The sequence below is a fragment of the Choloepus didactylus genome, chromosome 19, assembly GCF_015220235.1.
Source record: "Choloepus didactylus isolate mChoDid1 chromosome 19, mChoDid1.pri, whole genome shotgun sequence".
NCBI lineage: Eukaryota > Metazoa > Chordata > Mammalia > Pilosa > Megalonychidae > Choloepus > Choloepus didactylus.
Window position 1 is genome coordinate 45531753 of NC_051325.1, and position 18924 is coordinate 45550676.

At 35.7% G+C, this 18924-nt stretch overlaps 1 protein-coding gene across 3 annotated transcripts in view; it reads right to left on the bottom strand.

Moving 5' to 3' along the window:
• Positions 1–18924, bottom strand: part of CHD6 (chromodomain helicase DNA binding protein 6) — a 293252-nt gene that overhangs the window by 257909 nt on the left and 16419 nt on the right. The window contains exon 1 of one of the 3 annotated variants that reach the window (XM_037812433.1): positions 18823–18840. The exons of the other annotated variants lie outside the window; for them this stretch is intronic. The gene's annotated coding sequence lies outside the window, so the exon portion shown is untranslated. Of the gene's footprint in view, positions 1–18822; positions 18841–18924 lie in introns of those variants that run through there. 3 annotated transcript variants of the gene reach the window in all.

Here is an 18924-nt window from a genome sequence, read left to right on the forward strand (position 1 = left end):
CCCCAATAGATTGTGTTATCTAACACTTGGTTAAAGAAAGTAGATGGGGAGGAGGAATGGAGGCCACTGAGACAGTGAGAGAAGGATAACTAATAACTTGGGGGGTGGGGGATAGAAACTAGTCTTCAAAGCCCTACACGATGGCTTGATAAAACTATCATTTAAGAGAACCACATAGCACATTTCAGAGAAGATTGATGGACTCTTCAGGTAAGATTACATACTATGGGCGTGTGTGCATATGTGTGAAATATTTCATACAAGTAATTCATAAGTAAATACTGATAAAATCTTGAGGCATACAACTCCAAGTAATTCTCTTTAAACTCTTTATCTACATTCATAAGGCCTTTCATTTGAATCTTGAACTGTTAAACAAAATTGTTTTACAGCAATTTATGGTGAGGAACAAAATCTGATCGCTATCCAAGACAGCAGAAAACAAAGTAAACACATTAACAGAATCATAGAAAATACTCAGCAGAGAAGAGTTTTGTTTCTTTTTACTTTGGGATAAATAATAAAAGAAAAACCACACACTCATGTCACCTGGCTCAGCACTCTATTCTACAGGAAAAGAAGAGGCAGCTTGACTTACTCTCTACAAGGTGAAAACCTTAACTAAATATGCAGCATTCCTAGCACTGAAAAGATGGGCTTTCCCCCTCAAATTCAACAACTCCACTTTGCCTCCTCAAAACTGTTTTTTTTTCCTTTGCTTAAAGAAAAGACAAATCTGAATCTGACACAAAATTCATTCTGTTCAGGCTTTATGATGAAATCCTGAAACTTCTACATTTCACAACAAATCACCTGCTGCAAACCCAGGAGGATGCTGCACCCTGTTGGATTCCCAAAGTCTCTTCAGCTTCCTAAAAGCTGTTCAACACATCCTGCACTTTCCTTAGGACTTAAGAATTTTTAATAGGAAATCTGGCTGTACTATCTTAAAAGCACAACCATAGAGAAATGTCAGGCACTAAGCAGAACACTGAAGATGCCACCATAGGCAAATTAAATTTAAAGCTCATCAACTAAAAATCTAGCAATACTATCTATATTCTGTGTGACCTATTTAATTTGCTTACAAATTTGCATAAACATGGTCACCTATTTTTAATAATATTAGCAAACAACAAACTGTTAAACCTACTGACTTTTTTTTTAATTTTATTTTGAAATAAATTTGAAGTTATAGGAACAGTTGCAAAAACAATACAAACCCCATACACAGAACTCCAGCATACCCTGATTCCCCCTCCCCCAATACCCCAATCCACCAACTTTAACATGCTGTCACACCGCTGTTTCTTTCCCTCCCTCCCTATCTATCATCCATCATCTATTGCTCTGTCTTCTGATCATATGAGAGCTAGCTGCACACATCCTTGAACAAACAGTATAATTCACATATACAATTCCCATGAACAAGAACATTCTTTTATGCAATCCCATTAAATGCAGCTAGGAACTACAAGAGATTCAACACTGATACAAAGCTTACATTCTATATTTCCTTTTTTTTTTCCTTATGTCTCAACTGTGAAACCTACTGACTTTTAATACCTAAGTAATTACTTACCTAGGAGTACCACTCCACAAATTTTTGGATTGGCATGTGGTGCTGCTTTAAGGGGCATGATTCTGGCTCATCCCCAGAATGAGCAAGAGAACCAAGGAGAAATGCCTCTTAGTTTGCCTGGTAAATAGTATTAATTCCCAGATCAAAAGACAACTATTTTAAAATATAAACTTAAGCTCTTAATATAAATCATCACCCACTTACACTACATTATATTTATATTACACATTCCAATGCTCCCTTCCATCATGAGCTCAAGCACTGAGAACCAGCTACAGGAGTGTGATTTAAGATTTTTCTAGAGACACAAATGACCAGTTTGGAAGATGCAAATTTTCCAAACCACCACTCTGGAATATATACATTAGAATAAGATTCATACACTTGATCACAGACATCCTTTCCTCAAGATGCTAAATTTGCCAACAAAACTCATTATGGCATACCAGCCCAGGCTGGTAAAGAAATGAAGTAAATCACAGTCAGGAAACACTCTCATTAGCCTGGATATGAAATTCAAGTATCAGTTGTTAAGGGCTCAACAGAATCCCTAAAGGAGTTCGTGACAAAGCTGGATGTCACAGACAAGTATAATAAAGGCAGCCCTCAAACAGAGGAACACTAAATGATTACCCTTCCAAGGACCAAGGGCCTGCATCAGATTCACTTTTGGATTCCCAATACCTCAGATAGGGCCTAGCATATACTAAGTACACATATATTGGTTGGGTGCATACAAGGATTGAATATACAAAAGAATGGCCCATTGGCTAGTTTCACCACTCAGACTACTTTCTTCCCTCCATTCATAAATGACTTAAGGATCAAAACATACAAGGAAACAACTTTTATAGGGGAACCACTCTAGTTTCTCAGTCTTCTGTGTTAATGTTTTCAGTAACTCTTGCCCTGACTAAATCCTCTTTAGATATAAGAGTACTACTAGCCATTCAAATCACAAAAACAATCTCATATCCTATATATGTGGACATCTCAAGCTCTGAACATCAAAGTAGGTAATTCAAAGTCTACTACTATTATTCATTTTAATTTAACAACAGTTGGGCTTTATACAGCCAGCACCACTTCAAAATTCACTCTAAATTCTATCCACATCTAATGCCAGAGTTTCTTCTAGCAACCTACCTTTGCCAACCAAGAATGTGACTCCTATCTAGATTCCACATCCATTTAGATCCATGTTCAACCCCTAACTTAGTGGACAACTTAGATTCTGCCCTAAGAGTTACCTACTCCTGAACAAACCAGGATACTGTGCTGCTTCTGCTTTTAGCTTCTACAAGCCACATCACTAAGATTCTTCTATCACCACCAGGTTCCTGAAACTTATGGTTCCCATTATCATGGGATTCTAAATCCTTTATCCAAGAAAAAAGGAATATGGTGATTTGTCAGCTGCTACAAGGAGAAGGATATGTGGTGATAACAATAAAAGCAAAGATAATGCTTACAGAAGAGAACAATGATATTTTATTTAGCCCAAGAACAAAGCAGTATGTGGAAGGCCATAAAAAGCTTAGAAACTGCTGTTAAACTACTTGGTGAGAAGAATGGCAATAAAAGGAAGTACAAGTCACTCTATAGAAGGCCTCAGAATTAACAATTTGATCCCAAATGAAAAGGAAGGTAGTTTGGCAATTAATATTTTTGTTGAATGAATTAGATATCTCTTTTTATTGGTACATTAAATTAGACAATCCTCTAACAGGTTTTTAAAGAGAAAACTTGAGATACACTGGATTATTTTGTATTGTCCCTATTCTAGACTGAATCCTGTTTTCAAGTTTTTACAGTTTGAACCAGACTATACCATAATTTAACTTTTACACACATTAAAAAGTATGGCTCTTCATGATTGTATAAAAATGTAGCTTATGAGGGGTGACAATGTGATTGGGAAAGCCATATGGACCACACTCCCCTTTGTCCAGTGTATGGATGGATGAGTAGAAAAATGGGGGCAAAACAAAACAAAACAAAACAAAAACAAAAACACCCAGTGTTCTTTTTTACTTCAATTGTTCTTTTTCACTTTAATTTTTATTCTTATTATTTCAGTGTGTGTGGTAATGAAAATGTTCAAAAATTAATTTTGGTGATAAATGCAAAACTATATAATGGTACTGTGAACAACCGAATGTACACTTTGTATGACTACATGGTATGTGAATATATCTCAGTAAAATTGAATTAAAAAAAAAAAAGTACAGCTTTTCAAAAATTGAACACACCCAAGTAACCATCATCCACAACCAGAAATAGAACCTTACAAGCACTATGAAAGCCCCATCCACACTTCTTTCTTATCACTACTCCCTCTTTAGCCTGATTTCTAAAAGATTAGTTGTGCCTTTATTCCGTACGTTATAAAAATGAAATTGTATCGTATGTATTCTTGGCTCTTGTGCCAGTTATCAATTTATTGCCTCTCAGCTCCAAATTCACTCTTCAGTACCTGCTTTGCCATTACAGACAGGACTCTTTAACCATTATATTCCCAGTACCCAATTCAGTGCCTGGCAAAGAAAAGGTACTCTATAAACATCTGCTCAGTGAACGACACTGGAATACCTAAATTCTCAAGTTCAGTAATCTTCAGCATGTATTATAAATGTCACATCACACAGCAACTCTAACTGGAAAAATATGCTGCAGATTACCTTGATTAAAGTATGTAAATATCCAGGCCAATTGAAAGGGAGGAGCTAAATTCTGAGTGTTTCAAACAGGGAGTAAGAAGACCAAAATGATATAAAGATCTGTGACTTAAGAAGGGAGATGAAGACATATAATCTAGTAGGGAAGATTAGATCAAAGCACAAAATAGCTGCAGAATAATAATTTTAAAAACAAATCTTAAAAAAAAATCATCAAAGACCTAAACTTAGCTCTGAAAGTCAGCACTACTCCATAAAGCAACCGTTAAAGAAGCTGAAAAAGAGATCAGACTTCGACTGGTAATATGAATGAAAAGGACCTGGTTAGGACTAAGGTAAATCAGAATACAGGATAATGGATCACATTGACTGTAGTTTAAAACTTCAACTACTGTGTAATACAAAGGAAGAGACATTTATTTGGTACAATTTATATTTTCTGTAGCAAACTATCTCAGTTTATTTAAACTAATTACATGGAACCTAGAATAGGGAATGAGATCTTGCTATTCTGTACAGGTTAATGTAATACCCCAATACATCCCAGAGTATCTGGGGCAGAAAATTAAAAAAAGTATTTGCAAATTCCTTTTGAGGGACTGGGGAAAATGTGGAAATATCAAACTTCCCCACCTCAGGAATTTCTGGTATTCTTGAAAGCATTAGGGACTTCCAATTTAATAAGTCAAGCCCTTGATCTTGGGTCTGCCCTTAAAAAACTTATTTCTGCAAAGGAGAAGCTAAGCCTACTTATAATTATGCCTAAGAGTCACCCCCAGAGAACCTCTTTTGTTGCTCAGATATGGCCCCTCTAAGTCAATTCTGCAAATAAACTCACTACCCTCCCCTCTTCGTGGAACATGACTCCCAGGGGTGTAAGTCTCCCTGACAACGTGGGACATGACTTCCAGGCATGAGTCTGGCCCTGGCATCCTGGGATTTAGAATGCCTTCTTGTCCACAAGACACTGAGACAAAATAAAGTTTCAGTGGCTAAGAGATTTCAAATAGAGTCGAGAAGTCATTCTGAAGGTTATTCTTATGCATTACATAGATATTCCTTTTTAGTTTCTAGTGCATTAGAAAAGCTAGAAAAAAATATCTGAGCCTGGTGAACTACAATCCAGTAGACTTGATACTTGATGATGACTGTATAACTATACAGCTTTTATCATGTAACTGTATGACTGTGAAAATTTTGTGACTGACAACTCCCTTTAGCTAGTGTATGGGCAGATGAGTAATAAAATAAAGACAAAAAATAAACAAATAAAGGGGGGGTGTTGAGGGGTATGTGAAGTTTTGGGTGTTCTTTTTATTTTTTTTCTTGGAGCAATGAAAAGGTTCTAAAATTGACTATGATGATGAATGCAGAACTATATGATGATACTGTGGGCCACTGATTATATAACTTTGGATGGATTATTTGGTGTGTAAATATACCTCAATAAAATTGCATTCAAAAAAAAACCTATGCTTAAACAATTAAGAGCTGTACTAATGAAAATGTAAAGAATCAATTTCACAAAGCATACAGGATAATCAAAAACTGGACATGAAGATCAAGAAACCTGGGGAGTTGATTCAACTTTCACCATTTAGGAGGACTCTGAACATAAATCAGCTCTAGAGAAATTAGCCTGGAGGAGGGCCCATGGCAACACACAAATCTACCAATCAGCTCAGGGCTTTACTGGCTATACAGAAGAAGGGCAGGAGTGGGTTCTGGATCTATTATAAGGGTCCCATCACTCAAAAGTTCTGTTAATGGATCTACTTTTTTTCTAAGTTGATGTCTGCAATGCCCTGAAGAAAACAAATGTTATTTTAGCTATTGCTACATTGGGGACAGGGAGATACACAAGGAGAAACACAGAGAAACACACATACACACACACAAATCATTTAAAATAAAAATATTGTGCACTTTTCTGTGCGGGTTACTGTTCAATAAAAAGTTTACCAGCGGGGGAAAAAATAGACTGATTGTTTTCTAATTCTCGAAGATGGCCTGGCAGCTTTAATTTGCCAGCACAGACCCTACCTATACCTAAGGATCATGATCTCATCCCACAGTTTTTTCTTCTCTAGGACAAATATCCCCAATTTCTAACCTCTCCACTCAGGTATTATTTTAAAATCCATATATTTTCTGCTCTTTCCTGAACCTTCTATGTTCTATATCATCCTTCATTTGCAAAACTCAAAAGCTGAACTAAGATACTTTATCAGGTTAAAGGAGTATCAACCTTTACAAATATTCGTCTGAAACACAAAGTCAAATCTCATGGTGAAATGTCAAAGGCACTCCCATTAAGAAGTCAGGAGTGAGGCAAAGAATCTACTGGCATTGCTCTGAACATTCTAGAGAACATGGGAGAAAACTATGAGATATATAAACTGGAAAGAGATACACAAAATTATTATTTATATATGATGTGACCATTTACCTTGAAAGGCCTTAAGAAACCACTTGAAAACTAAGAGAACCAAGAAAAAGAGCTTATGAGGTGGTCAATAAAAAATACACTTATTCAAACATTGATAACTTCACAGAAAGAAATCTCAAACTTTCTTCATGTATGCAACTGCTGTGGCTCAAAGTAATGCACACCAAGTGAAACCAGCTCTACTATTCGGCTGTGACAGCCTACTCGCCGGAGTGGGGTCAAGGCAAAGGTCCACTTATATAAGATATAAGAGACCAAATCTTGTAGTTTGTAGTTTGACGCCATATTAGAACTGACCCAAATCAGAGAAAAAAATCCACACAAGCACAGCTCATGTTTAGCTTGTCTTCAATGAATCCCCTAGAACTGTGTTAGTATACACCCAAGATAATACTCATCTTGAATTTCTATTACATCAAATCCAGCTATTTCTCAAATTTATCCCTCTTCTTTAATGGTTTATCATCTCTGAAGAGCTGGCCACCTTACTCAGCAAAGAACACAAGAAGACATGCAACACTGTCACCAATGAAACTACAAAGAATTGACTCTGTTTATTCAACTATAAAATGAGGGAGTTTGCCCTAAGATTTTCATGATCATTTCCTAAGAATCCTATGCTCTAAAATACTATAATTCTATAACCCCAAAAGACCCCAGTATATATAATACTATATATCAAGAGAAAAAAAATTCCAAGAAATATATCCTTTGGCAAAAACTTTAATAAAAAATTAATAAATAGGGAACATCCTATTCTACAGAGTTCTCTATTCTCCAGGTGAATAAGAAAGCTGATTTTTTTTTTATATACAGGGAAAATAAATCCAATTTTTCTTCAGTCAAAACTAAAAAAGGAAAGGCTACAGAGAAGTCAGAAAGATGATTCAGGAAATGTTTCTGTCAGAAGGGATAAACTTCTGTGTTATGTACTAGAGCAATTCTCTATACCTGGGGAAAATTAACTATGCAATAGTGAATACCAACATCATATACAGTTTGTATATTTGATTCTACAAATAAAATAATTAAAATTAAGAAATATGTTGTCTTTAAGCCTATCCTCACATTGTACCTAAAGAATCAATCCTTTGAAGACTTTCCTGATAAATTTTACCACTGGCACACACTGCTTGAAGCTTCAAACACAGATTAAAAGACAACAGATCAACCATCTCATTCAGCTCCTCTCTAACTCATCATTTTTCTCTAACTCATCCCTATCAAGGATATCCAACTGTTCAAACCATCAGATGGTTACCACTACATTCTGATTCTTGAGGATCTAGTCATTTCCTTATCTACACAGATTAACCTTTATCAGACCAATACAAAACAAGCACAATTTAAGTCTAAAAATGTAGAGAAAGGTAGTGACTATTTATGAGAAAACACACAACTCAAATTATTCCTTATTCCCATCTCAGTCAACATTTGGTAGAAACAATAAATTCGCTTGCTAAAGTAAAAAGAAGGGAACAGAATTATTCAACAGTGTGTAATGAGCACATTACTTCCAATTTTAAAAAAAAGTCACGAAGCAAAGCAGCAGCAGAGATAACTTGGAACAAAATATTCTCTACAATGCCTCCAGACTCTTGGTTCTATAATCAAGAGACTACAGCTGCTATTTATTATGAATTGGAAAACGTGAAATACTGTTTATATGGTGCTGGGTATTAGCTATATAGCTTTCTGCTCCAAAAATAAGCCTGAAATTACATAGTTAAGATCTATCTGGCTGGCTATTTAGAGAACAAGCAGCTTTAAATTCAAGGCAAACAGGATTCAAAGGCCAGGGCTAGAGTAGTATCCTGGGTGAATCTGACTGTGACCTTAAGCTGTCTGTTAGATTTCCTTTGTTGACCTTTGCCCGCTCTGACCTTATAGGTTCCCCCTATCCCAGATGATACGCCAGAGTCTGTTTTCCCCTCTCCCAAGCCTAAAGTGAAGTTAAGAGGTTCAAAACGGTTTAGCCTAAGAAGGGCCTTCCTAAAGGGAAAACCCTACACATTTGCTCCCCCATGTGGGCATGCTGTGTGTCTGCACACACACACACAAACAAAATTCATATATATATGAAGATTATGTATATGCTAATATAAATAGATTCTCCTTTGTGGCTACTAGGACAGTATACCTTTGAGATATTTTTCTAGCAGTAGACACTGGCTACACCGCATAGTCCATTCCTTCTTTCTGTTAAGAGCACAGATTCTGCAATCAAACTGCCTGGGTCCAAATACTAGCCTTTGCCATTTATTAGCTATATCAACAAGGGCTAATCACTTAACCTCTCTGTGCCTTGGTTTCCTCATCTGTAAAGCGGGGATGACAGACAATCATGTGAGGATTAAATAAATCAATGCATTTAAATCACAAAGAACAGCCTGGCATATAAGAAATTCTACACAAAACTAAATATTACTACTGATACTTACACAAGAGCCATGTAGGGTTAAAGGAGAAATATGCAGCCATAGCAGTAATTGAAAATAAATGACCTATCTGGATTCAAGTTGAACCTTTACCATGATCCCCAAACAAAGTAACCTCAGAACTTTATAACCCTTGGTCAAAGGAGCAAACCCTAACATATATAAAAACATTTAACAAATGTGTGATATTTCAGAAGCATGACTCTAGCTCAAAATCTTGTCCCATAACATGACACTCAGGGGTGTAAATAAATTCCCCTGGCAACGCGGGAAGTAACTCCTGGAGATGAGCCTGGACCCAGTACTACGGGATTAAGAGGCTCTTCTTGACCAAAAGGGGGAAGAGAGATGAAACAAAATAAGGTTTCAGTGGCTGAGAGATTTCAAATGGAGTTGGGAGGTCACTGTGGAGATGGTATTCCTATGCGTTATATAGATATCACTTTTTAGTTTTTGGTGTGTTGGAATGGCTAGAGGGAAATACCTGAAGCTGTCAAACTGCAACCCAGTGACCTTGATTCTTGAAGACAACTGTATAACTATGCAGATTGCACAGTGTGACTGTGTGACTATGAAAACCTTCTGGCCCGCACTTCCTTTATCCAGTATATGGACAGATGAGTGGAAAAATGGGGACAAAAATTAGATAACGAATAGGGTGGGATGGAGGGGATGGAAAGATTTAGGTGTTCTTTTTTGCTTTTATTTTTATTTTTGGAGTAAGGAAAGGGTTCAAAAATTGATTCTGGTGATGAACACACAACTGTATGATGGTGCTGTGAATAAATGATTGTACACTGTGGATGACTATAGGGCGTGTGAATGTATCTCAATTAAACTGTATTTTAAAAAGTAAATGAACAATGGGAGGAGGGGACTGGGATGTTTTGGATGTTCTTTTTTATTTTAATTTTTATTTTATTTTTTGGAGTAATGAAAATGTTCAAAGCTTGTGGTGATGAAAGCACTACTGTACAACAATTACTGTGAACAACTGATTATACTGTTTGAATGATTGCATGTTATGTAATTATATCTCACTAATAGTGCATAAAAAAAATCTTGTCCCATCAAATCTTCTAACGACAACTCATTCAGAAACAAAGAAAGGGGTATTTAATTTACCTATACAGAACTTTCAAACATTCTTTTCTAACATAATTACAGAAAAAGGAACTTTGCATAAATGAATTTTCCAGACACCTGAAACTTTATTCCCAATTTTTAAAGTTTTTAATCAAAAACATACATTCCATTTTTAAAATTTTCTCAGTCTTCTTAAAATGTAACAATAGTGAAACAAATGATTCAGGCAACAAGGATCAACATACCTCAAGGAATGTTAAAACCATTAAATGAAGGATGGACAGAAATCTGGATAACTGCAGTTTGGTCACCCCATAGATTTTATTGGTAAAATGGGCAAAACAAAACTTGACTGAATGGGCGGGCTATCACCAACCTAAACCCACCAATCAGTCTTAGTATACAAAGTGGGACAACCAAACATGATGTATCTTCTGAAAATATGAATGATAATAAAAATGGTCAAGCTGCCAAATCGAACTACCTGTTTACCAGTAATGAGGGGGAACATATTACATGATACCACAAGAATACAAAATCCAGAATGTGGGAAATGACCTAGTTTTCCAGTTTCTTCAACAAAAGTGTGTGTGTGTTGGTATCTATCTATCTATCTATATGGAGGATGAATTATTACAGAGTAAAAGAGACTTAAGAGATGTATAAATCAAAAGCATTATATGGACCTATTCAATTTTATAAACAATTATAAAAAGCCATTTTTAGAGAAAATTGAGGAAAACTGAAATAGAGATGATACTGAATAATATTAAGGAATTAGGGTTAACTTTGTTGGCTATGATAATACTGTCGTTTTCTTTAAAGTCCATATCCAGTAGATTTACACCCTAAAATATTTACACATAAATGATGAGTTGCCTGGGATTTACTTCTAAATACTCAAAGGAAAAAAACTGAGATACGACAGATAAAACAAGAATGGCATAAGGATTTGTTGTATTAGTCTCTCCACTTTTGTGTATGTTTGAAAATCTCCATAATAAAAATTTTCTTAAAAAAGGATAAGGGAAAAAAGAAACAGGAATTTGCAACTGAACCTAAGTTTGGCCACTATTCATGAGAGGCATGAAAAACTGCAGAGAGCCTATGAAAAAAAGCTGACATTAGTGGTCTCTAAGATTATGTGTGAGATGTTTTGGCAGATTTCCTTTGTCAGCAGGAATTCTTTCAACCACATTCCCATGGAGGTATGCTTTCTATTAAGCAATGTTCTATTACCAAGGTGTAAAGAAGATGTTTTGATATGAAATCAAACTCTTCCAGCCTCTCTCTCCAGAAAAGTTGTTCAAAGAAATGATTACCAAAACATACACTTTTTAATAGTGTATGTATATTTCTAAGACTTTAGCCATTTGTCTCTTTGTACTTTTTAGTTTTTCCAACAGTCACGTAAATTAGTATTCTTGTACAAGCTGAATAAATAATCTTCAGTACAATTTAAAAAAATGTTTCTTTAAACCCAATATTTTCTCCATTCCCATTGCCCCAACTTAGTTCTGACCATTAGCAGCTCATACTTGGTTTCAGAGTAATTAAAACATTAACAGATTACACCATAGATTTGCAGCTCAAATATATCAAAGATTTAAGGAGTAAACAGAAAAAAATAAAGCTATTAGTAACTTACCCCCAAACTCTTTAAAAGAGTCAAATCTGGTCAAGAAATATTTGCTGCACATCTTGTGCTCTGCATTATGCGAGACACTAAAGGACAGTTTGAGAAGCAGAAGGTAGCCATTCCCTCCCAAAATCTTATGAGCAAGGCAGGGAGACAAAGCACAAATAGAATACTAGTAGAGAAAATACATATCCTAACTGTAAAAGCTACTTCCTAAATATTCAGCCTTCAATTCTCACCGCAGTGCATTTTTTAGATGTATCACACTTGACTGGAAAAGTGAAGACAACTTCCCCACAATCTGGTCATAGAATTTCTGACTAAGGAATAAAAATCATTAAATAATTTCAATTCAATTAGAATTAAATTAGACTTCAATCTAAAATGTAGTTAGAAGAACCTACAGACCCAAATATGAAAAAGATACAGCACCTACAAAAATCAGTCTAGTGAGAAAGACAAACCTGATAACAAATGTTATCTGATGTGAGAGACGATATAACTGAGAGAGAGCTTCAGATATAGTGGGGGCAGAAATTAGAGTTGGCAACTACAAGGCGAAGATCCAGATGAAGTATCCCTGAGGGATACTATAAAAGGAAAATAAGATAAGAGATACACAAAATTTTACAATAACTGAAAATAATAAAAGCATGCTCCAAATCCTTTAACAGGTCACAAATATTAAATGTGCACAAATTTGACTCCTCCCTTTTCGTTTTTTATCCACTAATAATAGTAGTCTCAACATCAATAGTTAATGTCCATCTCAGTCTCCATTATTCTACACATCATGTTCAGCAGTCAATCAAAAATTATAAGACATGCCAAAAAAGCAGGGACGAGGGGAACCCATGTCAAGAGACAAAGCAATCAACAGGAACAAACTAAGATGACCCAGATATTGGAACTACCAGGAAACTGAAAATAATAATGATCAATGTTAAAAGATTTAGTAGAAAAGATAAGCATCCATATTAATGAAAAGATGGGAAATTTCAACAGAAAGGTGAAATATGTTAGCATCAAATGAAAATGCTATAAATTTTTTTAAAAAGTATCAGAGATGAAAATTTCCTTTGACAGGTTCATTGGAACACAACACAGCCACTTAAATAATGGAATTAATGAACTTGAAGATATGCCACTAGAAAACAACCAAATTAAAACACAAAAGTAGAAAAAAGGGGGAGGGGGGCACCCAGTAAAGAACATCTACAAGCTGTGAGATGTGATTAAATGATATCGCAGTTATGTAATTGGAGTCCCAAAAGGGGGAGGGAGGGAGGCAGGCAGGCAAGCAGGGAGAGAGGGAGGGAGAGAGGGAGAGGGGGGGGAGGGAGGGAGAGGGGTGGGGAGAGAGAGAGAGAGAGAGAGAGAGAGAGAGAGAATGAATGAGGTTGGAAAGATATCTGAAGAGAAAAATGACTGAGAATTTTCCAAAAGTAAAGAGTCATCAAACCACAGATCCAAGAAGCTCAACAAACCCTAAGCAGAATAAATATAAATAACGAATGAAGAACACATACCTACAAACTTCACAGCTAAACTGCTTGTGATGGTTAGGTTCATGTGTCAACTTGGCCAGGTGACCCAGCTGTCTGGTCAAGCAAACACTGGCCTAACAATTGCTGTGAGGACGTCTGAGGCTGGTTAATAAACCAACAGGCTGGTTTACTGGATCATCAGTCAACTGACTGCAGCTGTGATTGATGACTCTCCAAAGGGTGTGCCTTCCACAAAGAGAGAATGCAATTGGCTGGATTTAATTCAATTAATCAGTTGAAGAGTTATAAGCAAGACAGATAGAAGACCTTCACTTCTTCTTCAGCTGCCCAGTGAAGCATTTCCTGAGGAGTTCGTCAAAGTTGCTAGTTCGTTTCCTGAGGAGTTCAGAGAACACATTCGTCGAAGATCCCAGTTCATTGCCTGAGGAGTTCGTCGAAGTTGCCAGTTCATTTCCTGAGGAGTTCATTGGACATCTTCCTTGGAGTTGACAGTTTGTTGACTGCTCTACAGAATTTGGACTCATGCATACCCACAGTTGCGTGAATCACTTTTACAATTTGATAATCAGAGACACCTCTCATTGATTCTGTTTCCCTAGAGAACCCTAACTAACACACTGCTAAAAGACAAAGTAAAGAGAAAATCTTACAAGTCAGCCAGAGGAAAAAGGATACTATACTCAGAGGAAAAAGATATTATATTGAAAAGAAAAAACAATAAAAATTTTAGCAGACTACTCATCAGAATTTATGCAATCCAGAAGATAATGATATGACATCTTGAAAGTACCAAAACAAAAAACCAAATCTGCCAACCAGGTTCTATCATCAGCAAAATATCTTTCAAAAATGAAAGCAAAATCATGGCTTTTTCAGACAAGGAGCAGAAATAATTCAATGTAAACACAGTTGCACTACAAAAAAAGGTAAAGGAAGTTTCTCGAGCAAGAATATGACACCAGGCATCTACACAAAGAAGTTAAGAGCTCCAAAAATGGTAAAAATGGAATATAAAAGAACTTTTACCATATTTTCAATCACTCTAAAAAATTACTGTCTAAAGCAAAAGTAGGAGTTAATAAAATATGTAATTGTTAAATCTATGACAACATCACAGAATGAGAGGAAAAAACTGGACGTCTACTGTGTTGTAAGGATCTTACACTCTATGTGAAGTGGTATAATATTATTTGAAGATAGACTATACTGTATATTGTAAACCCTAAGGCTCCTACTAACTTGTTTTAAAAGAAGCATAGGTAGACTATAAAGTATATTGTAAACCTCAGGGCTACCAGTAATTTTTTTAAAAAGAAGTACAGCTAATAAACCAATAATGGAGATAAAATGGAATAATAAAAACACTCAATCTAAAAGCAGGAATAAAAACAGAAAAAGGGGGAACAAAGATCAGATGGAACAAACAGAACACAACTAGCAAGATGATATATTTAAATATAATCATATAAATTACATTAAATGTAAACTGCCTAAACATCATAATTAAAAAGCAGAGATCAGCAAACTCAATAAAAACACAAGACCCAGACATATGCTTTCTACAAAAAATTCACTTTAAATACAAAGACATAAGTTAAAAGTAAAACAATAGACAAAGACATACCATGAAAACTCTAATCGCAAGAAAGCCAGAGAGGCTACATTAATATCAAAGTAGACTTCAGAAGGAATATTAATGGAGATAAAACCATCACATAATGATAAAGGAGTTAATCACCACGAAGATATTTAACGACCCTAAAGACGCATTCACCTGACAACAAAAATCGAAGAAACTGAAAGGAAAAACAGACATAGGTTATAGTTGTAGACTCAGCATTCTTCTTTCAATTATCTATAAAAGGGGTAGACAAAAATCCATAAGGATATAGAAGGCATGAATAATACCATCACCCAACTTGATCTGATTGCCATTTACACAACACTTGATCTATAAGAGTAGACTTCATATTTGTTTGAAGTGCATATGAAACATTCACTAACACAGCCTATATTCTGGCCATAAAACAAACCTCAACAAATTTAAAAGAATTGAAATTATACCTAACAATATTCTCTGATCACAAAGGAAGTAACTTAGAAATCAGTAACAGAAAGGAAAATCCACAAATATTTGAAATAAAAAGCACTTCTAAATAACCCATGGACCAAAAGGAAAATTAGAAAACATTAGAAAACAAAATCAGTTAAACTCAACATATCAAAATGTACGGGACATAGCTTAAGTAGTACTTAGAGGAGCTGTACAGCATGACATTCTTATATTAGAAAAGAAAAAAGCTCTCAAATCATTTAAGCTTCCACCGTAAAGAAAAAAAGAACAAATTAAACCCAAAGCAAATAGAAGGAAGGGAATCACAAAGGTAGAAACAGAAATCACTGAAATTGAGAACAAAAAAAAAAAAAAAAGTACAGAAAAATAATGAAACCAAAAGTCAGTTCTTTGAGAAGATCAATAAAATTGCTAAAACCTGCAGACCACTAACAAAGTACACCGACTCTCAAGTCAGTCTCCTGTAGGCCAACAGTCACAAGTTCCCTATATTCAAAGCTTTTGAGCATATAAGCACCTTTATAGCTAAAAAACAGTTTTCTATAGCAGTATTCTCTATCTAATTTGTAAAAGGGAAAAAAAAAAAAATTCATGAACCAAGGGGAAAAGTTTAAATAAAGTCAAATCTAAGGGTAGAGCAGAAGGAAAAGGTAGAAAACTGAATGAAAACAAACAAAAGGAAAATATTTGGAAAGTTAAGACATTTAGTTTACCTTATTAGCCTGGGGAAGATGAATACTATTTACTTAAGCACTCAACCAAGAGTCTTTTAAGAAAGACAGTAAGTAAAGTTCTGGGTTCACTGGTGAACTATGACCTTAAATTATAGGTCATATTTCAAACAATGAACTTACTCTTTGTTAAAAAAAATTTTTTTTAATGACTCAGAAATGTCTGTTAAAAAAGAAAAAAAAACCCATTCCTCAGTAAACAGCCAAGCAAATGCAAAACAGCATGTGAGTAGGTATATTAAAACAGAAATGTAAGCCACAATGCAAACTCCCTCTGACTGCCATTCCAAAATTTTTTAATGTTTACTACTAATCCAGACCATCCTGGCAGAATCTAACTCATGGGTCAACCAACCCACAACCAAGGGAAGGGATAAAAGGCAAGTAACATGAAAATACTTGGGCACACCATGACTGCTCAAGAGTCCCTACTTTACAATAGGCTAGGGCCTAATTTGAGTGACTGTGAGTTATATCTCATTAAAATTTGCTTGAGTTCTCTTAATAGCCTAGAAGCTTTAAGATTATAATTCTGGAGAAGTTTTATAACAGCAACTTAGGACACATACCATTATATAAACACCATTACACTGAAAATCAAAGATTTCCAGTTCCCAAGTACCTATAACAAGCATCATCTGCTACCACGGAATTCCAATGCAGATAAAAACAAAAGCAGTCCCTCCAACATTCATCTCAACAAGATTTCCCTTTATCATCAGTGAAACAGTACAATAACTATTTAAAAATACAACACAACAAACTTCCTTAAAAAAGAAAGTGAAGTCCCCACCTCAACACCATCTTTGCGGCAATCACAACAAAGAAATCAAAATGAGATCCTTCTACAGAAAACAATTTCCTGCCCCAGGCGGAGGAAAGTTGAGGTCATTTCATTTAGAAACAGCTCTTTGGTATTCAAATTTTTGATAAGGAGAATGCTGAACAAAAGAAAAGGATTTCAGCGGCAAAAGAGAGATGGTTTAGGTTCATCATCAGAATAGATCTAAGGTTATAAAATTTATGAAATTATCTTCCTAGCAACATCCACCTAGCCTATACAATTTAGGTTCTTTTCTTCTTGGTGCTATTTTCTACCTTCATTAATTTATGAAAAAAATACCAGGTTTGCGTGTGCATGGATCAAGCCACCATGAATTGAGAGAGGGTGCTTTAAGAGTGAGCAAAAGCAGTCACACCAGATTCCAGTCTACAACACTGCTACCCGATCATCTTGGCACTCTTCTAGCTGCTGCTTTTCTCAGGTGACAACCCTCAAATGGCTCAACGCATGCTATTGAAGGTTCTGGAACATGGGGAACACATTTTGCTACAAAATTCCATGACTAAGGAGAGTTGCTGCATCTAAATCTGCTGTTAGGGAATTTTTGATGGTCTAATGGGACATCCAAGTCATCTCAATTACTGAAAAAATGCCACAATCATGATTAACATCTCTACAGCTTTATCTAAGCTCCTAAATGTCTTCTACCACATCAAAAGTAAAGCACTGCAGGAAGCTTTCTCCTTAGCTACAGCAATCACCAAAATTTCCTTCCACTCTTTGCCTTTTCCACCACTCACAAGCATGGTCATTTCCCACAGCTCCAGCCTAAAATAGAAGTCAAACTTATATACCAATGTTTTCCTCAACATTTCTTCCAAAGTGATGTTTTCAGCATTCTTACATTTCTAATCAATCTAAAATCAAAGTGTCACTACTGAGGGTCTCTGAAGATATCATGCTATTTCACATCTCAACACCTGTGCATGAATCACTCTTGAACAATCTGGCAAACTCCTAATAATCCTTTGACAATGAGAAAAAACTTCACCTCCTCTACAAAATCTTTCCAGAACCATTTCACCCCTAAAAGTTGATCAATTCCTCAATGTTGCTGAACCATATTTGTAAATGTGTACTGAATAAATGACTGCCCACCAATAAATTCATACCCAACCCTCAGTGGCATGAATCATGTTACTATTCAAGATTTCTTCCAAGCACTGTGACCAGTAAATAATCAGTGCACCACAATAATTTGGATGAATCTCAGACATAATGCTGAACCAAAGAAACCAGACATTCTATATGATTCCTTTTAAATGAAGTTCAAGAAGAGACAAACCTAATCTTTGGTGATATAATAAGAATACTGGTAAGGGGATGAGAGTGGTGGGCAAGTATTATCAGGGAAGGGGCACAAGAGAACTTTACGAAGTGCTGGAAATGTTCTCTGTCTTGACCTGAGGGTGGTGGTTACAAAGGTATATATACATGCAAAAATCCATCAAGAAGTATACTTGAGACTAGTACACTTTGAATGTTATCTCTTACTTCAACTAAAAAATAATAAAAAGGTTCCTCATTTCCCATTACCTACCTACTTGGGTAAAACCCAAGTTCCAAGTGTGCTCCCCCACTCACTCCTCACCCAGAAAATGTCAGTGCTCAATATACATTTTGTGACTGAATGCTTAAATATCTTCTGAATAAAAATGATCAATAAACTATTTACATGTAAGAGAAGAAAATTCTAATCTAGCAATTTCAATCAAAGTCTTAGGTTACAGTAGCTAGGCCACAGGGAACACCACCATCCATAGATAACCACAGGTAGCATTTTCTCCACTTACAATTAGCCAGAAGCATAATCCTTAGGTGTCCAGCCCTACTGCTAAGACATAGGATCCCAATGGCATTTCAAGACACTAGGAAAAAAAATAGAATATTACAAC